Raw genomic sequence first — 25,977 nt, forward strand, 5'->3', positions numbered from 1 at the left:
AATGTTCTGATTATCAATTTTTATAAGGCAGTTGTACATATAAACTTATAGCTGTTGTGACAGTGTGCACAAACTTGTGCAAAATCAAGCAGGAATATATCCTATTGTAGAATATGGAGATGGGGAGAGTACATACAAACTCCCAATACTAGGTCCAGTACTATTGGTGATTGTTTGCTGAAAAGTGAGGGAGAAAAGCTTTTTGGTTTGTTCTGTTTTAAAGTCCCAAGTAAGTTGAGCACACTTTAGTGGACCACAATACATCCAAGAATACTTAGGTAGCACAAATTGATGTTTATTTTATTGTATTTTGGGAGGGGCAGAAAATAGATTTGGATGGTTATAAAATGGAGGCATGGATATGGAAATAGTTGAGGCAGTGAAGTGAATACAGTCAAAATATACTTCATGAGACACTATTTTAAATGTAAAAATATGTTGTCAGAATGTATTATATAAAAGAAGAATCTATTTTTCAACTTAACAGAAAAAGAAATAATACATGGAATGAATAAAGGCAGCAATAAAGAAAGATTTTACATTCTGAATTCCTGCAAAGTATCTCCTATCATAGTTCCTTACCAGACTCAACCTTGAATTTAATATCCTCTAGGTTATGAATATTCACTTCTTAAAACTCAGCACCATTTTATCACACACTGAACAATCCTTTTATAATTTTATTCCAAATATCAGATATTCAGGATTAGGACAAACTATCCAAAGGATTGTTTTATAAAACCCATTAATAGTGATATGTATAACACTTTGAGAATAACCTCAGGTAAAGGTTATTAAGGACTTTTATTTTTAGCTAAAACTTGCAAATGTTAACCATTGTACAGTTTTCTTTTCTTAAGATAAAGAAACATAACACACAGAAGTAAAAAATACCAATTTGTCAGTGATTTTAAAAATATCAGATGTATCATATGTATGAAGATAAGCCCTTTCTATTCTATGGACATCATCAAAGCTTAATGGGTATGAGGAAATTGAAACTAGACATTGCTGACCATGCTCCATACAAGTATTTAAGAAAATGATATTAGGCAGAGAAGAAAAGGAAAGCGTGGGTAATGATATGAAAAATGCTTCACAATTGTAAGAGTAGACATAATCTCATTAAGAGACTAAATGGACCATTGTTGGCATAATATAAGTTTTCTTAGAAGTTATCAATATGAAGTATTGACTGCAGGGATAAAATATAATAGCCACATCCTGAATGATCTAGGAGCCATTCAGGAAGATTTTCCTTATCTTGATTTCTAGTAATTATTCTGATGGTCCACATACTAAAATGAACTTGTTTCATTTATCTTTAAAACATACTGTATTGGACTTGGAAGATGGCTCAATGGGTAAAGTATTTGTTGCATAATCAGGGTAACTTCAGATCTCTGATTTCCAGCATGCACATAGAAGCAGGTACTAGGCCATACAAGACTTGATATGTCTGAGACAGGTAAGTCACTCTCCTGGCAATCTAACTGAAATTCCCTGTTCCAGGTTCAGTGTCAGACTGTACAAATGCTTTAAAGTAGAAAATCAATTGTTGATGACATCTAATATCAATATCTAGCTATCATGTCTCTATATGACTGATCACCTCCCCAAACACACATGCACACCAATTGCATCAAATTTTACAAATTAAAATGTTGAAACTTACTGTTCAAATGATAATTTTAGGACTTATTTTGATCAAAATATTAAAAATATCTACTCAAGTTTTTTTATAGTTATAATTGAGAGTTAAAGGAAGATGCTTTAAAGACAAAACAGGATCACCTTAGAGGAGGGGCTGGGAGAACTGTAAGAGACAGTAGACATCTAGGTGTAAGAGACAGTAGACATCTAGGTGTAAGAGACAGTAGACTGTAAGGTGGTAGACATCTGCAGCAAAGTCATTTGTAGACTCGTGGCAAGCCCATTACACACCTAAACCCACAATGGCTGGAAGTGAACTCAAAGACAGGAACAAGATTTGGCCAGCCTAGTTTCTAGGTTGAATGGGGGAAGGATTCACAAAATTCTCTTCCTAACTCAGCAGCTACTGGCAACTGATCCTGAATAGGAAAAAGAGGCAGCTGTCTTTGGAAAGCTCTCAGAGGATACTCATCTTCCAGAAGGTTGTCTCACACCCAGACACATAAAGCACATGCAAGCAGCACTATGTAGCTTAAAAGAGGCCCTCAAATCTTATGAGGAAAAAAATAGAAAGGTGTGGGGCAAATTGGAGTGGGTGGATATGATGAAAATACATTGTATGCATGTATGAAATTTCAAATGAATAAAATATATTTAAAAGTCCAATTTCAGTTTGATGCGCTTACTTGCAGATCAGAAAATCTTAGTGGAGAAAACTCTCTCAGCAGCATTCACAAAACAGAGTGGTGAGATACCTGTCTGAAAAATCAGCTCACTTTCAGAGGGGTGATTGCCATATGTAGGTCCATGTTTGATGCCTCTAAACTTGGCTCTTCTTTTGTTTTTAAATCTGAAAGCCATATTCCAGAGCAAAGGAAAGAAGTCTCAGTTTTTACAAGTGGTTTGGAGAATTTGGGGACTATTTTCAAGATGAAAGCAGGAAGCACCCACTGAACCTGTGAACTGACACTCTCTGTTCCCTGGTCTTCAATTTACTTTCCATTACTCTAGTTTATGTGCTGCAGCATGCCTTTTTGTTGGATTTTCTGTCTATTGAATAGCTATAATATTGGCTTTATTTCCTTTACCAACAATTATTTAGCCGTAATAGAAGTGGCACTGTCCAGTTAGGGCCCTGAAGACATAGAGCTTTTCATCAGCAGACTGGAAACAGAATCCCAACTTCAGGCCTATTATCACCCTGCCATTTGATTTATGAGAGACTCCTGAATCTCAAATTGACTATAAAATAGTGGGAATAAAATTCATGCTTGTTGAAATATTGATACCTATATTGAAGGGTGTATAATAAGAAATGAGTTTTATTTCTTTCATTTTTCACAAGAGCATTATGCGGCTTTTTTTTTCTTGTACTTTCCTGCATCACCAAATACTTTTCAGTGTATTTTGAAGCTGTTTGAGTCACTCATATAGAGCAGTGGGTTTTAGCCTCTGATTTGTGGAGAGTTATTTATTCGTGTAAACCTAATAAATTTACACTAATCAAACAAACTTACTTCAAAATTCCATTCACTTAGTGTAGGAGAGATTAATGTTAATATTTTAATTTTAGAAAAGATTGTTTTTTGATAGTCCAGAGTTAAACTTCATTCAGTGATCACATTTTTCTCCTAAAATTTGTAGTGTTTTAAAGTTATGTATATGGGAGATTTTCTTGCATGTACGTCTGTGTACCATACCTATACAGTGTCCGCAAAGGACAGAAGAAGACTTTGGATCCTTTAGGACAGAGATACAGACAGTTGTAAGCAACTATTGGCCCTGTAAATCATACCATGACTTCTGGAAGAGGAGCCAGTGCTCTTAACCAATGAGCCATCTCTCCAACTCCAGCCATCATACTCTTGTTAGTGCTGTAGTATGCTATAATAAAAGTATGTGTTAAATATGATTATTAAGTTAGTAAAATTTCTATTCTTAGAAATGTTCTCTTCTTATTCAAATGTTTTAACAAAGACTGTGTATAAAATGACTTAATTTATTGTGTAGATTTAGGAAGAAAAATTCCAGTTTTACCCCATCTGTTAACATAGTATCTTAGCAACTTGTAGATAAAACTATGTAGCACTCAGTGTCAGGTAGTTGAATTAAACAGATATTTTATTATTTATTGCTTTGTATATACCCATGCTAGCATGTAAAACCACTTGCCTGAGTCCATACAATAAATCTACCTTTCAAAGTTTATGGTGACATAGGCCTTTAATAGCTTATGTTTTTTATGAAAATGAAATTTCAAGTTTACCAGGGATTTGTTTATTTGGTTTGTTATAAATTTTTTGTCACTGCCAAGGGCAAGAAGAGTATAGAATGTTTAGCTAGACTATTTTAATGCTATTGTTCTATGAAAAAGTGTCTAAGAATGTCATATTCTGAACTCAAGTTCAGAAGACAGCTTCTCTGTACTACCAAGGACATCTTATGATTTAATCCATTTCGAGTTATCACATGATTGGTGGAACATATTTGGGTATTTGGAGTAATTTCAACTCATTCCTCAGGAATATTAAACACTTCCTGTGTTGTCTTTCTTATTTCATTTACTTTTGGAGGAGGAGATACTATTCTCATTGTGTGCCACATACCTGCCTGCAATTTGCAGCCCTGGACATTCTGCAGGTCCCGGTATTCTGCAATTGGAGCAGTAAGCCTTCGGTAATATTTTGAGATCTAGATTTTCCAGGCAACAGATTATTCCATGTTCAAATTATTTGTCTTTCTTTATGTGATATGAAGTGTGTTAGCTAGTTTTATCTCAATTTGACATAAACTAGAGTCATCTGACAGGAAAAAAACGTAGTTTAGAAAATGCCTCTATATTATATAAGAGTTGGACATTTTCTTAGGAATTGATGACAGAAAACCTAGATGATTTTGGTAGTACCCATCCCTGGTTACATGGTCCTGGGTTCTATAAGGCAGCAGATTGAGCATACCATGATGCATAAGCCAGTAAGCAGCACCCCTCCATGGTTTCTGCATTAGCTCCAGCCTCCAGGCTACAGGCCTTCTTGAGTTCTTGTCCTGACTTCTCCAATGATGAACCTTGATATGGAAGTGTATGCCACATAAATCCAGTTCTCCCCAAGTTGCTTTGGTTATTTTGTTTCATTACAATAATAGTAACCCTAACTAGCACACTACTGAGTCATTTCTGTCCTCAAAATATCTGCTCATTTTTGAATCATTTAGATTTACATGTCTTTCTCGTCACCAAGTTAGAAAGTAAGCAACAATACAGATTTAACAAATAGATATTAGACATAAGAGTGATAAAGGCAAAGATGAAACCAATCCTCAGAAGAAATATAAAATTAAGGTTTTTTTTCATTATAAGACTGTACTCTTGAAATGTATCTTTTTACTATTAGATATTTTATTTATTTACATTTTAAATGTTATCCTCTTTCCCCTCGGAAAACCTCCTATCCCACCCCCCTTCTCCTGCTCACCAACCTTATGGGGCCATGAGCCTTCACAGGACCAAGGGTCTCTCCTCTCATTGATGTCTCAATGAAGGGACTGTAAAGAGGGACAATTAATACTAACGTGCATATTTTTAAAAAAGCATGTGGAACATATTAAATGATGTCCAAAAAGAATAGAGGAGTGGCCCCTGGTTCTGGAAAGACTCAATGCAACAGTATAGGGGAATACCAGAACAAGGAAGTGAGACGGAGTAGATGGAGGAACAGGGGGAGGGATGAGGGCTTATGGGACTATCGGGGAGTAGGGATCCAGAAAAGGGGAAATCATTTGATATGTAAATAAAGAATACATCAAATAAAAAATATTAAAAAAAGAAAAAAAAAGCATGTGGAAAATCACTACTGAAGACGGTATATATATATTTGAGATGAATATAAATGGAGTCACCAAACAATAGGAAAAACAATGTTATAACTAGAAATCTTATGCCACAAAATGAAACCTCCAGCACCAGAATGGGTTGCATTTTGTGAATCCTTAGCCTAAGATTTCCATAGAACCCCCAAACATCATCGACTTTTTGCCAAGGTTATTAGTCTTGTAGTGATACAACCTCAGAGTAAGGATCTATTGTCAAAGAAGGCATGGAACACAGAGAAGTCAAGCTGGCTACTAACTAGAAGTTTCATCACTGTTGACTATTGTTGCTGGAAGGTATTCTGGATACTACTATATGCTAAACAAACAAACAGTCTTGTAGCCAAATGTGGTGACTCATATTTATTATATTCACATTTAGAAGGCAGCTTGTAGGCTTAGATGTTTTTAAACCTACTGTTAGTAAGTGTTCACAAATGCTTCAATCCCCTTTCTAGCCCCCCCTCCCCATCCAAAGGTAAGGGAGAAAAGATGGTAAATTGGACAAGGGGATGTGGACCTGTTTCGAAGTAGATCCCTAGGGTGAATCATTCTCTTTTTGTCAAGATAGACAATACAGTTCAGTAGTATCAGCATAGCAAACACCAATCAGCAGTGGTAGCATGATCCAGTAGAAACTATTAATCCTCTACTGAATCAGCATGAGTCCAGGAGCAGCCTAGATACCAGGAGACGTTCTCTGTTACGCCTCTCTCAATGAAGTGACAATCAAGGAAGAAGTCTCCAGACCAACAAAGTGTTGCAAAGCCAGCTGTCCAAGTGTGCTTTCACTGTCTGTTGAGTCCTATTTATTCTCCGTCCAAACACCACATGTCTTTCCACATGTCCTTCCTCAGCAAAACACCAAGTGAGTCTGCATTACATGACATATCCAGAAAGTTACACTTCAGCAGGATTATTGTGTTGATTTTAAGGCTAGCCTAGTTTATATAATATGTTCCAGGAGAGTTTGGTCTATAGAAATAGATTCTGATAGCAAACAAGAAATTAAGATTCACTGTAAACTCATAGCAAAATTCATCATAATTTCATTTTTCACAAAGTATCAATCACCACAGATTTCCATTCTAAATTAAGTGAGCAACCTTCTTTTCATATGTTCTATTTATACTGCCATCTTATTTAAACTTTGGAAAATATCACAAAAGAATACACATAATATGCACTCACTCATATCATACATATATGATATGATAAGTGCATATTAGCCTAGAATACCCAAGATGTAGTTCACAGACCACATGAAGCTCAAGAAGAAGGATGACCAAAGTGTGGATACTTGGGTCCTTCTTAGAAGGGGGAACAAAATACCCATGGGAGGAGATACAGAGACAAAGTGTTGAGTGGAGACTGAAGGAAAGGCCATCCAGAGACTGCCCCACCTGGGGATCCTTCACATATACAGTTAACAATTCAGACACTATTGTAGATGCCAACAAGTGCTTTCTGACAGTAGCTTGATACAGCAGTCTCCTGAGAGGCTCTGCCAGTGCCTGACAAATACAGAGGGGAAGGCTCTCAGCCAGATACTGTGAGCACAGGGTCCCCAATGGAGGAGCTTGAGAAGGGACCCAAGGAGCTGAAATGATTTGCAGCCCCATAGGAGGAGCAACAATAAGAACCAACCAGTCCACCCAGAGCTCCCAGGGACTAAACCACCAACCAAAGAGTACACATGGAGGGACCCATGGATCCAGCTTCATATGTAGCAGAGAATGGCCTCGGGGACATCAATGAGAGGAGAGGCCCTTGGTCCACTGAAGGCTCCTGGGGTAAACCCAGGGTAGCGGAATGCCAAGAGAGAAAAGCAGGAGTGTGTAGGTTAAAGGTCAGGGGGAGGGGGGAAGAGATAGGGGGTTTTCAGAGAGGAAACTAGGAAAGTGGATAACATTTGTAATGTAAATAAAGTAATATAATAAAAAAATGAAAAAGAAAAAAGAAAAATATCTCAGCCTTGCTGAAGTCATTGATAGGTTGATAGTTTTTAGGAGAGGAAGCATCCTTCTTGGAAGATGTGGCTTACTGGTATGTTTCCTTGCTTCAGTGAATGGTGTTACCCCATGCCTATAGGGGAAGAACTGTCTGTTTTAGGGGTTACAGAAAAAGTTGTAAACTGAGAGATAGAGTAGAGATATAGATATAGATATATAGATATAGATATATAGATATATAGATATAGATATAGATATAGATATAGATATAGAGATATAGATATAGATATAGATATAGATATAGATATAGATATAGATATAGATATAGATATAGATATAGATATAGATATATGAAATTCCTAAAGTTAAAGAAATTTTTAAGTAGAAAATATAATATAAACCTTTAAATATTTGAAAATCATTTGCTCTTTAGAGGGCATACAAACTTCACTAAGCAGTTTTCCCTAGAAGTTATATTATGCCCAATGCTGTGATAAACTTTTTGAAATACAGCAATGAAATAAGAAAAGCATTATTTTTTTAGATATTTTACAATTTTGTTTTTCACATAGAGTGTCTACACAAATTATTCTATAATGGAAGTACTTTGATATCTGGAAAAACAAGCCAGTAATGAGTCAACAGATTAATAGGGATTTTAATATATTTTTAAAAGCATAGCATCCAGCTTATTTTCTTTTATAGGTATTCATTGCATAAATGCATGAGTTTTGCTAAGACTTTATTGAAGCAATAAAGATACATGTAATATATCTTTTAAAAAACTGTAAAAAATCAAATCAATCAGACAAACATAAAAATTCTGTTGCTGTAATATTCTTAGGATTATTAGAAATATTTCTAAAAAATGTAGTAAGTGGATGGGTAAATTGGCACTAGGTGGTAACAAAGTAACTTTTGCTTCAAATAGTCTTTTAAAACGAATACTAAAATTGAACTGTTTAGGATATTTTTTTAGGAAATTTTGTAAATTCTCATCTTCCTAATTAACTTAGAACTTGAATACAGTTCATGCTTTTTTAAAGGTGAAAACTATTTAATGTTGTAATATGATCTTGTCTCAAGAATACGTGCATATTTATTTTTTTTAACATTTTTATTTTCTATATTCTTTGTTTACATTCCAAATGATTTCCCCTTCCCCAGATCCCCCCTTCCCATATGTCCCATAAACCTTCTTCTCTCCATCCCTTCTCCAACCACCTCCCTCCTTTTTCTCTGTCCTTATATTCCCTTCCCATGTTAGATCAATCCTTTCCAGGATCAGGACACTTCCATACTTCTTCATGGGAGTCATTTGTTATGCAATTTGTGCCTTGGGTATTCAGAGCTTCTGGGCTAATTAATATCCACTTATCAGAGATTGAATTCCATGTGCATTCTTTCATGATTGGATTACCTCGCTTAGGATGATATTTTCCAGATCAAACCATTTGCCTAAAAATTTTGTGAATTCATTGTTTCTAATTGCTGAGTAGTATTCCATTGTGTAAATATACCACATTTTCTGTATCCATTCCTCCTTTGAGGGGCATCTGGGTTCTTTCCAGCTTCTGGCTACTATAAATAAGGCTGCTATGAACATAATGGAGCATGTGTCTTTATTGCATGCCGGGGAATCCTTTGGGTATATGCCCAGGAGAGGTATAGCAGGGTCCTCTGGAAGTCTCATGTCCAGTTTTCTGAGCAACCTCCAGACTGATTTCCACAGTGGTTGTACCATCTTACAGCCCCACCAGCAGTGGAGGAGTGTTCCTCTTTCTCCACATCCTTGCCAACACCTGCTGTCTCCTGAGTTTTTGACCTTAGCCATTCTGACTGGTGTAAGGTGAAATCTCAGGGTTGTTTTGATCTGCATTTCCCTAATGACTAATGATGTTGAGCACTTCTTAAGGTGCCTCTTGGCCATCTGAATTTCTTCAGGTGAAAATTCTTTGTTAAGAATTTGTACCCCATTTTTAATAGGGTTATTTGGTTCCCTGGGGTCAAACTTCTTGAGTTCTTTGTATATATTGGATATTAGCCCTCTATCAGATGTGGGGTTGGTGAATATCCTTTCCCAATTTGATGGTTGCCATTTTGTCCTTTTAACAGTGTTTGTCCTGGATACCCCATCACACCAGTAAAACAAGATTTGGATTTAAAATCACTGCTCATGATGCTGTTACAGGAACACATGAAGGACATACTTAAAGAAATTCAGGAGAAAATAAATCAAAAGTTAGAAGCCCTTGCAAGGGAAACACAAAAATCACTGAAAGAAATCCAGGAGAATACAAAAGCCAATAATGAGGAAACACAAAAAACACTTAAAGAAATACAGGAGAACTTTGGTCAACAGGCTGAGGTCATGAAAGAGGAAACACAAAAGTCTTTTAAAGGATTACAGGAAAGCACAAACAAGCAAGTGAAGGAGCTAAGCAAAAGCATCCAGGATCTAAAATCAGAAGTAGAAACAACTAAGAAAACTCTAAGAGAGACAACTTTGGAGATAGAAAGCCTTGGGAAGAAATCAGGGGACAGAGATGCAAATATCAACAACAGAATACAGGAGATAGAAGAAAGAATCTCAGATGCTGAAGATACCATAGAAACCATGGACTCAACAGTTAAAGAAAATGCAAAATGCAAAAAGCTTGTAACCCAAAACATCCAGGAAATCCAGGACACAATGAGAATACCAAACCTAAGGATTATAGGCATAGATGAGAGTGAAGATTTACAACTTAAAGGGCCAGCAAATATCTTCAATAAAATTATGGAAGAAAATTTCCCTAACCTAAAGACAGAGATGCCCATGAATATACAAGAAGCCTACAGAACTTCAAACAGACTGGACCAGAACAGAAATACTTCCCATCACATAGTAATCAAACTCCAAATGTACTAAACAAAGAATGAATATTAAAGGCAGTAAGAGAAAAAGGCCAAGTAACATATAAAGGAAGACCTATCAGAATCACAGCAGACTTTTCACCTGAGACTATGAAGGCTAGAAGGTCCTGGGCAGATCTCATACAGACTCTAAGAGAACACAAATGCGAGCCAAAACTACTATATCCAGCAAAACTCTCAGTCACCATAGATGGAGAAACTAAGATATTCCATGACAAAACCAAGTTTACCCAATATCTATCCACTAACCCAGCCCTACAAAGGATAATAGGAGGACAACACCAATACAAGGAGGGAAACTTCACCCTGGAAAAAGCAAGATAGTGACCTTTCATCAAACCCAAAAGAAGTTAACCAATCAAATTTAAAAAATAACGTCAAAAATGACAGGAAGTAACAATCATTATTCCTTAATATCTCTTAACATCGATGGACTGAATGCCCCAATAAAAAGACATAGACTAACTGACTGGATACGTAAACAGGACCCTACATTTTGCTGCTTACAGGAAACACACCTCAGGGTCTAAGACAAATACTACCTTAGAGTAAAAGGCTGGAGGACAATTTTACAAGCAAATGGTCTCAGGAAACAAGCTGGAGTAGCCATTTTAATATCAGATAAAATTGACTTTCAACTCAAAGTCATCAAAAGAGACTCTGAGGGACACTTCTTGCTGGTCAAAGGAAAAATGCATTCATATTTATAACTTGTTTCCTGAATTCTGTTTTTCTCTCCTCAGATTTAGGCAAGCCACCTTGATTCAGCCACCAAATATCTGCTCTGTGTGAAAGTCATGCTCTGCTCCCTCCTCTTTGTCCAATTATTTAAACTAGTCTTTGCTATTGGATTCCCCTTTCTATCCTCAGTGTGCTTCTGCTGGGTCTCAAGCTGACCTACTTCCTTGAAGCCTAGTTATTTTGGGCTGTATGCTTTCCTGTTGTTTTGCTTCATCTGTCGGTGTTCCAGGGTGCTAAATAGTATTCCTTTTCAGGTGTGGATTTTAATATGCAGGGCTTCTGGAGTGAGTGTTCAGTGGAATACAGGATAGTCTCACTCTCTAAAGTTGCTTTTGAAAAATCCAAAGGCTCTAAGTGCCCTTTCTGTAGTTTTTAAGATGGCTGTGCTTTTGCTCTTTATCCTCTGATTTTAGGAAACCAATAAGAAATTTGGAGCTAACTCATGTTTACTGTGAGGCTAACAATATGCAAATTGGGAATTTTTTTTAGACTCACTCTTTGATATTGGGGAATCTTTTTGGTATTTCTAGGTTTGTCTGTGTGTCCTCTGCCATTTTACATTCCTTTCACCAAGTTGGTATGGCCATCTGTAAGCAGATTACTACTACTACTCCATTAGATAAGGGTGTTATCATATATGGTAATTATTCATAAGTCATTCTACAAGTTTGGAATAAGAAAATTTGCAAATTTAAATATTAATTAGAAGCTTAAAACTAAGCTTTTTTTTTTTTTACATATTTGCTGCATGTAGCAGTGCTTTAAGTATGCCAAAAATTGTTGAAAACTATAGTTTTTACTATTGAATGATGGAGAGTTAGTGTGCAATGTTGGAGAGTCAGTTTTTATTTCTATTTTTGTAAAGTTACATATAGACATATACATTTTCACTTTTAACAATTTAATTAATTATTCATTGTGCATCCTGTTCACTGTCCTCATCCTGGTCACTTCCTCCAACAATCCTTTTCACATCCCTCTACCCCTTCTCCTCCTAGCAGGTTGGGGCTCCTGGGAGTATCTCCCAATCCTGACATTTCAAGTCTCTGAGTGGCTATGTGCTTCCTCTCCCATTGAGGCCAACAAGGCAGCCCAGATAGAACATATTACATATACTCTATATGTGGGGAACATTTTTAATTTTTGATTATTCTTAGTGTGCGTGTTATGTGTGTGTGTGTGTGTGTGTGTGTGTGTGTGTGTGTACATAAAAATGCTACCTGTTGCCTGTGTGGAGGTTATTGTAAAACTTGTTGTAGTCAGTTCTGTACTGCTATGAGGGTCCTGGGGATGACAACCAGGTTGTTAAGAACGGTAAACAAACACCTTTACTCACTGAGATATCCATGAACACAAAAAATATATTTAAGTATGATGTTGGCACCAAATGAGAGTGACATTGTTAGGCATATTGTTGTATTTTACTTGATTGACAGTACAATGTTAGATTTGATATAATGGAGAAATTTGATATTTATAGATGACTTAGTTTTGAATAAGATTAACAAGTACAGGAGAATGGCTTGATTTTTGTTACCATCATTCTTTTGCAGTATGCTGTTATGTGATGCTATTCCCAGGGTTATGTAAATAAATGTCTACTCCACCAGGTATGGAACTAATGACAGACCAAAGTACAGAGACCCCAAAATTTAGTAAATATATGGATATTACTTGGGCTACTTACAGGAGCATGGACAAGGGGCTGCTTACAAAAGCAGAAATGTGTCACAGATAGCTGCATTGCCAAAAGCCCACTTCAGCATGAATAACATCTCATGAAGTATAGACACCTACAAAACCCTGCAAAAACTACAGACCACTCAGTTTGATAGTGCATAACCTTTCTAGGTAACTCACATTTTCTTGAGCATCTTTCAGGCAGATTAGCTCCTTGTTCCTTCTTTCAATCAGTTTAGTTTATCTGACAGTAGTTTGCTCAGTCATTACTGCTTATATATGCTTAGAGAGAGGGGAGCCTGATGAATCTTGTAAGTTCCAGGAACTTCTGAAGCCTTTGAGTAGTTTATGTCCTAAGCTTTAAGAGGTTCCCTGCAAGAAGGAATGTTTCAACTTCCCTGTTGCTTTACTTTCCTCTTTTTTTTTTTAAATTTTTTTATTCGGTATATTTTTTATTTACATTTCAAATAATTTCCCCTTTCCTAGCCCCCCCCACTCCCAAAAAGTCCCGTAAGCCCCCTTCTCTCCCCCTGTCCTCCCACCCACCCCTTCCCACTTCCCCGTTCTGGTTTTGCTGAATACTGCTTCATTGAGTCTTTCCAGAACAAGGGGCCACTCCTCCTTTCTTCTTGTACCTCATTTGATGTGTGGATTATGTTTTGGGTAATCCAGGTTTCTAGGTTAATATCCACTTATTAATGAGTGCATACCATGATTCATCTTTTGAGTCTGGGTTACCTCACTTAGTATGATGTTCTCTAGCTCCATCCATTTGCCTAAGAATTTCATGAATTCATTGTTTCTAATGGCTGAATAGTACTCCATTGTGTAGATAAACCACATTTTTTGCATCCACTCTTCCGTCGAGGGATACCTGGGTTCTTTCCAGCATCTGGCAATTATAAATAGGGCTGCTATGAACATAGTAGAGCATGTATCCTTATTACATGGTGGGGAATCCTCTGGGTATATGCCCAGGAGTGGAATAGCAGGATCTTCTGGAAGTGAGGTGCCCAGTTTTCGGAGGAACCGCTAGACTGATTTCCAGAGTGGTTGTACCAATTTGCAACCCCACCAGCAGTGGAGGAGTGTTCCTCTTTCTCTGCACCCTCTCCAACACCTGCTATCTCCAGAATTTTTAATCTTAGCCATTCTGACTGGTGTATACTTTCCTCTTAATAACTACGCTTAAATGATCATGTTGTTTTAACTTCCACTTGATTTTGGTGTTTTCATAAATTCCTATCCAAAATGGAAGATTTTAATCACAGAGGAAATTCCTACACAACATATATTACTCCCTTTGATTAAATTTTGACAGATTGGATTCTCATTTCAACTGGAAATAATTTCTACAACACAAACTGCTTTTTAACTCAGTACCCATTTCCTTGATTAGCATAAACTGTCTAGGGTTAATTTGAATGAGATTGTGGATAGAAGGGTTCTAGATTCGCTTACCACAGTGAGGGGATGGAGTACTATTACAATGTTGAGAATGACCCTTTGGTTTTCAGCCAAGTAAACTACAATTAAAGTCAAATTATGTGTGTCTCAGAAAATGCTCTTTTTAAACCTTATCATTCAACCTTTGCTCCGTAAGATGCCAACAATACAATGCCAAAATATGTATATATCCAGCCATTTAAAGTTAGACTACTCATATGGATCAATTAAATTAATTTTGCTGTCAGGGCTGCTATATTATAGTATCATAAATTAGGTGGCTTAAAATAAGAATATTTCCTACACCAGTTACAGAAGCATGAGATCTATTTAAGGTTCAGATCCTTCCTATTGTGTGAGGAAATAGTCTGCTGCTGACTGCTGTCAATTCAGGTAGTTGTCACCCTTTAAACTTCTTGTTCTGTGACTCCCTTACTGCCATCCTATTTCCATCTTTGCATGGTCATTTCCTTCTGTATTGCAACTCTGAGTCCAAGTCTCCCTTTTGCAACACCACCTCCTATGTTAGACAGAGGGAAAACACTAGGCCAGCATTGATACATACTAATAATAGAATTTACAAAGACTCTGTTTGAAAATCAGGCCAAATTCTAAGGTTATAGGCTGTTGTGAGCTTTAGAAAAATATTGTCCACAACAGTGCACTCTAAATGTGTGTATCCAGTCTTTGTTTCAGTAGAATTTTCTTTTCTCTATTTACAAAGTATAACTTGTCTGATGTCTCAGAAGTTCCTGCTAATGTTTCACTAAGGCAAAGGAAGTACTTGCTCTGTACAATTGAACAATAATGTTTGTAAATTGGTCTAAATGACAAATGTTTGCAAACATTTTATATAGAATTTCCAATCACATATATACTTCCTAAAATTCATCAAGTTGACACTGGTGTCTAAAGATATGTAAGATTGATGCCTTTCTTTTTTGCCACTCGCTGAATAAATGATCAAAAGGTTTGGTATCATATTACCCACAGTAATCATTTGCAATAGACAGAATTGTTTGCGCTTCTTTTATGAACATTTCTATATTCAACATGCCTAAGAAGAAGCACACTGGCTGAGATCTGAATACATTCCAAAGTGAGACAGTAGAGAAGATATGACAGTTTTAATGTGGAGATCCTGCCTCCTCCATTCACCAACATCACCAAGAAATTAATCACTCCTGAGAGAATCGCATGAAAGCCAAACAAAGGAGCTTCAAGAAGAAATATTGAAGGTGGCAGAGCACTATTTCACCAATTCAGGACATTCATGGGCAGTCTCTTTCCCAGATATCCATTTTTGAACTAAATTTGAAAGTGAGATGGGTGCTGCAAAAATGCATATTAATATGTATATTTGAATTGAAAAATGAAGTGAGACATTCTCTGACAGAAAGAATTCTAACCTTTGTGATTAGTAGCAAATATTGACTAGCTTTGCCAATTAAGTGAGAGGACTGACATTTTCCAAATTGAATAAGGTAAATCTGTGAGTCCAGATTTGACAAACATATATACCAAAGCATGTGAAAGATTAAAGCATTTAAGCCAAAACATTTATTATCAAAGACATGTTGAAATGAACAATATTTCAATATCTGCACATCTCTGTGGCTTCACAGATTTAATCAGGATGTGTCAAAATGAACGATTAACAGTATAATTAAGAGGCATTTAGCTTTATTAAAGTTTTCTATTTATGGATTTCTTTGTTGTGTTTTATAATTTTGCTGTTATATATTTTCTGGAAATAAAGTGAGTGATTACTTAAAATTTTAGAATACTAATTCATTTGTGAATAAAGCAAACATTCACAAATTATGACTAATAAAATTAAATTTATAGGTATTTTTCCATATAAAACTTTTGAAAACTAGTTAACTTTTACTCCACACTAAAATTTGTAGTTTTTAAGTTAAGGAATGGTTGCAGGCTCCAACATAATAATATCTGAAAGTACAGAAAGTATAGTGAAGCTGATGTTCTATACTGTTCCTGATTTTAAGATTATCATGAATGTTGTAATGTAAAAGAGAGACTACATCAATTGGTATCTATAAAATCATGGAGTAAAAGAATATAAGAAAATGGTTTAAAATATTTTATGAATCTAGGAAATAATATTTAATAGTGTTGCTTTATTAATTTATTAATTAGTATTGTGGTAGAATATATTTATAGAACATACTTGTGATATTTTGATTAGAGTTCCTATATGTCATATTCTACTCACTTCTTTTAAAATTGTCAATGGATAGCACATTTGACTTCTAATTACATGTTTCTTAACAATTAATTCTGTAAATTTCAATTTTAAAATGTTAAACCAACAGCTATTGATTCAAATAGGTATAACATACACACCCCAGATACATCTGTAATGTGAAACATATGATACATATGTAGAGTGGACTCAATTTGGTAAAATATGCCCATGAAGATCTCCATCAAATGAATTTACATGTTAAGACTATCCCATTGATTTCTGTTCAATTGTCATATTAGAAAAGTAGACACATTTGGTCACTGTAAATAGTGTTTCTTTGATTTCAATGGTAACTAGGGTAATAGGTGCAGTGACAAAAAAAATTAGGTTAAAGCATTTGCCAGCCATATTTGTAGGAGCTAACCTTGCCCAAACAGGACATGAAGAAATTGAGAAAAAATTATCCACACCACTTTAAAGAGAGGAAGGGTATTAAAAGTTTTGCAAAATGTGGAAATCTTAAACTAAGGAGAGGATTGATCTCAGTCTCTTCTGCAGAAATACAAATTCAAACAACACCAAAACTTAAACTCATACTTATTAGATTGGCAAACATCCACAAGTTTAATATGCTCCATTGCAGAAGAAAGCAGACTGGAAGGTTGTGGTTGCAGTAGAAAATAAAACTATCCCCTTGTGCCAGCATTTCGTGATAACTATCAAAATAAAAATTGCATTTATCCTTTGACCCAACAATCTCACTTATGAGAATTTAGTTCAACTCCAATAGTGCTCCTTTATGGGAGAAATCACCACCTTGAAAACCTCTGGCTTACAACACAATTATTTATTGCTGGTTAGCTGGAGGATTGTAGGTCAACTTTTTGTATGTGTGATGTCATTTTTGTCCTAGGCCAATACTTGCTCATTCCTGCACTCTGGGGTATATAGTATTATACAGTATTATATCACAAAAAGAAAGGCCAACTCAGAGAGCCTGAAGTCTCTACACTGAGTTAAGGTTTCGTTACTGGTATATAAAAGATAACTGTTTAGGGTCAAAGGCATAAGAGCAGAGAAGTATGCTCTATCTCAGAAGAAGCACTGTAGAGTCAAAGATGGGACTGAGCACATAATCTCAGGGAGGAAGCAAGAAATCAGAATATGTGTCTTCTTCCCAGGAACATTAGGAAGTATAGAAATGTTTTTATGGCATTGTTAGCAATAAAAAGACTATTGATTTCATGTGAACATTTATGGCCTCTTTTCTCTCAGAGCAACAGTTAATAGAAATGCTGTTTATGTATATAAGGCCTATTTTTGACATCACTGAGTATGAATTAGTTCAGAACACAAAGAGACATCCCTGTACTGCTGATCTTACCTTATTTTAAACATAAAACTGTATTTCCAGTTCACCCACCCAATAGGTACTAACTTAGTGTCTGCTACAGCCCAGGCTGATTTCTGATGATGAACTCTACTGGATGAACATAGTATTAGTCACTGTTCGCTTCAAGATTTTAGTGTGATCCCCTCCCTGCTACTCTATCCCAGGATGTCAGAGAATGAGAACATGAAGTGGTCAGTGGACTACAAGCAGGTATGCCCAGGATAGGACAGTCATAATGGCTAAGATCAAAATCTCAGGTGACAGCAAATACTTGCAAATACTTGCAAGAATAGAGAAACATTCCTTCATCGCTGGTGAGATTGCAAGCTGGTCAACCACTCTGAAAATCAGTCTGGCAGTTCCTCAGAAACTTGGAAATAGTTCTACCTGAGGGCTCAACTATACCACTCTGGGCATATACCCAAATGATGCTCCAACATATATCAAGGACACATGCCCCACCATGTTCATAGTGGCATTATTTGTAATAGCCGGGAGCTGGAAACAATCCAGATGCCCCTCAAAAGAGGAGTGGATATAGAAAATGAGGAACATTTACACAGTGGAATACTACTGAAGTATTGAAAACACTGACTTCATGAAATTCTTATGCAAATGGATGGAACTTGAAAATATCACCCTGAGTGAGGTAACCCAGTCTCAAAAGAACACACATATCTTATGTACTCACTGATAAGTGAATACTAGCCAAAAAGAAGCTTGTAATATCCACAATACAACTCACAGACCATACAAAACCCAAGAAGAAAGAAGACCACACCAAAATCTAGACACTACAGTCCTACTTGGAAGGGGGAATAATCTCTGGAAGTAGAGGGAGAGAGGGATCCTGGATGGAGAGTGGAGGGTGAGGGGAAAAGGGAGGGCCAGTTCAGATATGGGAAGACATGGGGGAGAATACAGAGGATCAGGCATTTGATAGGAGGTGTGTAGCAGTGTGGGAGGGAGAGCTAATGATAGCCACTAGAAAGTCCCAGATACCCAGGACCCAAGGGGTTCCCAGGACCCAACAGGGAGTACATTAGCTGAAATTCCTGACAAAAGGGAGATAGAACCTGTAGATACCATACTCAATAGAAATACACGGCCCCTATTTGAGGAATGGGGCCACCCACCCACCTCAAAAATATTATTTGTGTCAAAATTTCTCCTATCAAAATGAAATGCAGTGACAAAGTGTGGAGCAGGAACTGAAGGAAAGGGCATCTAGAGAATGCATTAGCTAGGGATCCATCCCATCTGCAGACACTAACCCCAGACACTATTGCTGATGCCAAGAACCCCTACTGACAGGATCCTGGTATAGCTATCCCCTGAGAGGCTCTGCCAGAGCCTGTCCAATAGAGATGCAGATGTAAGCAGGCAAGCATCCCAATGAGCATGGGGACACCAAAGGGAAAGTTAAATAGAGCAAGGACTGAAGGAGCTGAATATCAACCAACCAGACCCCTCAAAGCTCCCAGGGACTAAACCACCAACCAAAAAGTATGTATGGGAGAACCCATGGCCCCAACTGGATATGTATAAGAGGATCGCCTTCTCTGGCATCACTGGAGGGGAGTCCCTTGGTCTTGTGGAGGCTTGATGACCCAGTGTAGGGGAATGCTAGGGCACCGAGGCAGGAGTGTGTGGGAGGGTGGGAGAGCACACTCATAGAAGCAAGGAGAGAGGGATAGGAGGTTTGTGGAGGGAAAACTGGGAAGAGGGATAACATTTGAAATGTAAAAAAAAAAAAAAAGAATAACCAATAACAAATGAAAAAAAGCGAGACTTCTGTTGAGGATTCCAAGTAGCAGAAACATTGAAGGAGACTTCAATGGTTTTGAAACCATGTAGGATGGTTGATGGGTCTTTAGAAATGGAAATAGAGAGGAATAGTGCTTGTATGTGATATGACAAGTCAAGGACTGTCACCTAAAGAGAAGGAACCTCTAGTTATCGTTTGTCTCCTATTTGATCACATGACACAAGAACTATCGAGGATTATTCCATCTCACAACCTTGAAGAGTCACAGTATATTGTTTACAGTCCTTCAGTAACTGGGTCACTTGACTAGTAAGAAAACACTTCACATTTTATGATAATTTTAATAATATGGTTTAAGGTCTCTGTGAGAAGCTGTGCTGGTACTTAGTGATGATATGAGACCTTATATTAAGTGATGTTTCCTGGGAAGACTTTGAAGGGTGATGGCCACAGTCTGGTGCTTATGTCCTAGCATTCCATAAAAGACAGCTAACACCTGCTGACAGAAGTTTTAAAAGAAACAAATTCATCCCTTACAGTATTTTTAACTTCTATGCAGGGAACACAGGGACAGTCATCTTTGTAACTGCTTCACATTTCAGGACTAGAGCAAGTGTCTCCAAAATACATGAAAAGGCTAACAATAATAATTAGAGACTAGGAAAAAAAACAACAAAAGTAAAAAATTTTGAAGTTAATGGCATTGACACATTTTCTGTTTAAGCTCATATTGTTTGCCTAATATATTTCTTTTTCAAGGTTTAGAGGCTTAAAGGATTTCATAATTTAAGCTTTTGCTAATTCCCTTGTTTCTCAGTAAATACAGTTTTTGACTATTCTAGACTCATTGGGGGATGAATCGTAAATATTTGAAACTCATTTGGAGTATGCATTCCCATGAATATTAGGTCTTGTGACATCTAGAAAGTTATGTGGCCTATATTATTTATAGGGTTTTTTATGTAAATAGCAAATGACAATAATATTTGTGCTATCCTTCATATAGCATTCATTGACTTCAAATATGAGCCAATTTGCTGGCTTGGTGACTGAATGAGCTTGTTCCTAAGTTTCATATCTTAAGTTAGATTTGGGTAACCACTTGGTGGAAGCATAAAACTAACTACTGAATGCTATCCTCTGACCTACATACATGCATGTCCACATGTACACACACACACACACACACACACACACATGCACATACACATACATACACATACAGATACTCTCTCATACATTGCCACATACTCACACACATACACCCACATTCTTCTTGCACACACTCATACACATTTTCATACTCACACACATAATCATGCATAGTCATACACTTTTATATACCTCCACAGACTCATGTAAACACTCTCACACAGATACACTCAGATACATCTTTGTATATGGTCACATGAACACACAGTCACAGGCACACTCAAATACACTCATGTACACTATTGCCCAGCAAAAAGTATTTTTTAAATCATAAAGAGTGCTTAAAACTTAAATGCTTACTTGAAAGTTAGTTTGCTTTATCCTTTTCAGTTTCTATCAAACTTCTCTGGTTATCATTTCATTTTGCTTTTTAAGAATGACACAAAGATTTTGCCTAAGATTATGGCAGTAACATAAGGATATAACTATGTTCAAATTCACAAAATTGTATGTTATAATGATTTTACAAAATAAAGCTCAATAACATGGGAAGTTAAGCTAAATATTTATGGTGTTTTTAATACATGTTTTATATACAAGAATATAATTTGATGTAGTGTGATTATAGGTGCTTTGTCAATATTTTATATCATTTTATTAAACTTTTTATTAATACATGTTTTGTGTCTATTGAGGTTTTCAACATTATATCAAGAACAAAATATAGTTTACCATGATTATTGTCATGAAATAAATAAACATGACATATCATACTTATTTTATGATAAGAGTAGCTGAAATCTGGTATTTGACAAAAACCTCCAATAGAGTCAGATTTACTGCTGTTGGTTCACATGTTCTTGGGGCTTCTGGATATATTCACCCTACATATCTGCTATTTTATACCCTTGGTTTTGTTATTTATCCATCAATACATAGTAACAGTTCTGTTCAGTAACATATTACAATTTTTTGAGATTTAGATTGATTAGAAATATGTTTACCATGAAAGATTTGAGGAAGAAGCTGTATGATTTATATTTTTTATTTTATCTTTTTATATTTTTTATTTTATTTTATTTTGGCTTTTTCGAGACAGGGTTTCTCTGTGTAGCCATGGCTGTCCTGGACCTCACTCTGTAGACCAGGCTGGCCTCGAACTCAGAAATTTGCCTGCCTCTGCCTCCCAGAGTGCTGGGATTACAGGTGTGCGCCACCACTGCCCAGCGCTGTGTGATTTATAATGTACATGGGAAATATGAAACTTACTATTCAAATTATTGCAAAGTCTTTAAAATTTTACATCATACATTGAATTTATAAATAAGAGAAAATAACTTTTCAAAGTGACAATATGACAAATATCTACCAGTTTTAGTTACCAACATATATTTATGTCCCATAGCATGTGATGTATGACATCAATTGTTTTCTCCTCTGCCTGTCCTGAAATTCTAATACTGCTTCATTTATATTATTTTATTATATTTTTATTAGATATATTCTTTATTTGCATTTCAAATGATTTACCCTTTCCTGGATTCCCCCTTCCCCAAAAGTCCCATAAGCCCTCTTCCCTCCCCCTGTTTCCCAATCAACCCCCTCCTGTTTCCCTGTCCTGGTATTCCCCAACACTACTGCATTGAGACTTTCCAAGAACAGGGGCCTCTTCTTCCTTCTTCTTGGGCACCATTTGATATGTGAATTGTTTCTTGGGTATTCTTAGCTTCTGGACTAATATCCACTTATCAGTGAATGAATACCATGTGTGTTCTGTTGTGACTGGGTTACCTCACTTAGGATTATATTTTCCAGTTCCACCCATTTGCCTAAGAATTTCGTGAATTCATTGTTTTTTTTTTTAACATTATATCTTTTTTTTCCTATACTGTTTGTTTACATTCCAAATGATTTCCCCTTTCCCGGTTCCCTCCTCCCCATATGTCCCATAAGCCCTGTTCTCTCCACCCATTCTCCAATTACCCCCCTCCCTTTTCTCCGTCCTGGTACTCCCCTACAATGCTAGATCAAGCTTTCCAGGATTAGGCCCTCTCCTTCCTTCTTCATGGGAATCATTTGATATGCTAATTGTGTCTTGAGAATTCAGACCTTCTGCGCCAATTAATATCCACTTATCAGTGATTGCATTCCATGTGTATTCTTTTGTGACTGGGTTACCACACTTAGGATGATATTTTCCAGTTCCAACCTTTTGCCTAAAAAATTTGTGCGTTCATTGTTTTTAATTGCTGAGTAGTATTCCATTGTGTAAATATACCACATTTTCTGTATCCATTCCTCAATTGAGGGACATCTGTATTCTTTCTAGCTTCTGGCTATTATAAATAAGGTTGCTATGAACACAGTGGAGCATGTGTCCTAATTGCATGCCGGGGAATCCTCTGGGTATATGCCTAGGAGTAGTATAGCCAGGTCCTCCGGAAGTGTCATGCCCAGTTTTCTGAGGAACCACCAGACTGATTTCCAGAGTGGTTGTACCATCTTACAATCCCACCTGCAGTGGAGGAGAGTTCCTCTTTCTCTGCATCCTTGCCAACACCTGCTGTCTCCTGAGTTTTTAACTTTAGCCATTCTGATTGGTGTGAGGTGAAATCTCAGGGTTGTTTTGATTTGCATTTCCATAATGACTAATGATGTTAAACATTTCTTAAGGTGCTTCTCGGCCATCTGAATTTTTTCAGGTGAAAATTCTTTGTTTAGCTCTGTACCCCATTTTTAATAGGGTTATTTGGTTCCCTGGGGTCTGACTTCTTCAGTTCTTTGTATATATTGGATATTTGCTCTCTATCGGATGTAGGGTTGGTGAAGATCTTTTCCCAGTTTATTGGTTGCCTTTTTGACTTTTTGACAGTGTCCTTTGCCTTACAGAAGCTTTGTAATTTTATGAGGTCCCATTTGTCAATTGTTGATCTTAGAATATAAGCTATTGGTATTCTGTTCAGGAACATTTCTCTGTGCCCATGTCCTCAAGGGTCTTCACCAGTTTCTTTTCTGTTAGTTTAAGTGTGTCTGGTTTATGTGGAGGTCCTTGATCCACTTGGAGTTGAGCTTACTACAAGGAGATAAGAATGGAACAATTCACATTCTTCTGCATGCTGACCTCCAATTGAACCAGCAACATTTGTCGAAAAGGCTATCTTTTTTCCACTGGATGTTTTCTGCTCCTTTGTCGAAGATGAAGTGACCATAAGTGTGTGGGTTCATTTCTGGGTCTTCAATCCTATTCAATTGGTCTATTTGCCTTTCACTGTTTCCAATACCATGCAGTTTTTAACACTATTGCTCTGTAGTACTGTTTGAGGTCTGGGATACTGATTCCCCCAGAAGTTCTTTTACTGTTGAGAATAGTTTTTAGCTATCCTGGGTTTTTGTTATTCCAGATGAATTTGAGAATTGTTTTTTCTTACTCTATGAAGTTGGAATTTTGATGGGGATTGTGTTGAATCTGTGTATTGCTTTCGGCAAGATGAACATTTGAACTATATTAATACTGCCAGTTCATGAGCATGGAAGATTTTTCCATTTTCTGAGGTCGTCTTCGATTTTCTTCTTCAGAGAACTGAAGTTCTTCTCATACAGAACTTTTATTTGTTTGGTTAGAGTCACACTAAGATAAGTTTATATTGTTTGTGGCTATTGTGAAGGGTGTCATTTCCTTTACTTTTTCTCAGCCTGCTTATATTTGAGTATAGGAAGGAAACTGATTTGCTTGAGTTGATTTTATAACCAGCCACTTTGCTGAAGTTGTTCATCAGCTGTAGGACTTTTCTGGTGGAGTTTTTTGGGTCACTTAAGTAGACTATTATATCATCTTCAAATAGTGATAATTTGACTTCTTCCTTTCCAATTTGTATGCCTTTGACCACCTTATGTTGTCTAATTGCTCTAGCTAGAACTTCAATTACTATATTGAAAAGATATGGAGAGAGAGGGCAGCCTTGTCTAATCCCAGATTTTAGTGGGATTGCTTCAAATTTCTCACTATTTAGTTTGACGTTGGCTACCAGTTTGCTGTATATTGCTTTGACTATGTTTAGGTATGGGCCTTGAATTCCTCGACTTTTAGCATGAAAGGATGCTGAATTTTGTCAAATGGCTTTTTCAGCATCAAATGAAATTATTGTGTGTTTTTTTTTGAGTTTGTTTATGTGGTGGATAGCATTGATGGATTTCCTTATATTGAAACATCCCAGCATCCCTTAGGATGAAGCCTACTTGATCATGGTTGATGATAATTTTCATGTGTTCTTGGATTTGGTGGGCAAGAATTTTTTTTTTTCAATTATATCCTAAATGTATTTTTTTTATTTTTTCCTTTTTTTATTTTATTCAATATATTTTATTTACATTTCAAATGATTTCCCCTTTTCTGGTCCCCCACTCCCTGAAAGTCACATAAGCCCCCTTCCCTCTCCTTGTTCTCCCACCCACCCCTTCACACTTCCATGTTCTGGTTTTGCCTTATACTACTACACTGAGTCTTTCCAGAACCAGGGGCCACTCCCCCATTCTTCTTGTACCTCATTTGATGTGTGGATTATGTTTTGGGTATTCCAGTTTTCCAGGCAAATATCCACTTATTAGTGGCTGAATTTTTTATATTTGATTGGTTATCTTCTTTTGGGTTTGATGAAAGAAGGTTACTATCTTGCTTTTTCCTGAGTGTAGTTTCCCTCCTTGTATTGGTGTTTTCCCTCTATTATTCTTTGTAGGTCTGGGTTTGTTGAAAGATATTGTGTAAATTTGGTTTTGTCATGGAATATCTTGGTTTCTCCATCTATGGTGATTGAGAGTTTTCCTGGGCATAGTAGTTTTGGCTGGCATTTGTGTTCTCTTAGAGTCTGCATGAGATCTGCCCAGGATCTTCTAGCCTTCATGGTCTCTGGTAAGAAGTCTGGTGTAATTCTGATAGGTCTTCCTTTATATGTTACTTGGCCTTTTTCTCTTACTGCCTTTTATATTTTTTTTGTTTGTTTAGTACATTTGGGGTTTTGATTATTATGTGATGGGAGGTATTTCTGTTCTGGTCCAGTCTGTTTGGAGTTCTGTAGGCTTCTAGTATATTCATGGGCATCTCTCTCTTTAGGTTAGGGAAGTTTTCTTCCGTAATTTTATTGAAGATATTTGCTGGCCCTTTAAGTTGTAAATTTTCACTCTCATCTATGCCTATAATCCTCAG

This window comes from Apodemus sylvaticus, chromosome 2 (genome assembly GCF_947179515.1).
Source record: "Apodemus sylvaticus chromosome 2, mApoSyl1.1, whole genome shotgun sequence".
NCBI classification, from domain to species: Eukaryota; Metazoa; Chordata; class Mammalia; order Rodentia; family Muridae; genus Apodemus; species Apodemus sylvaticus.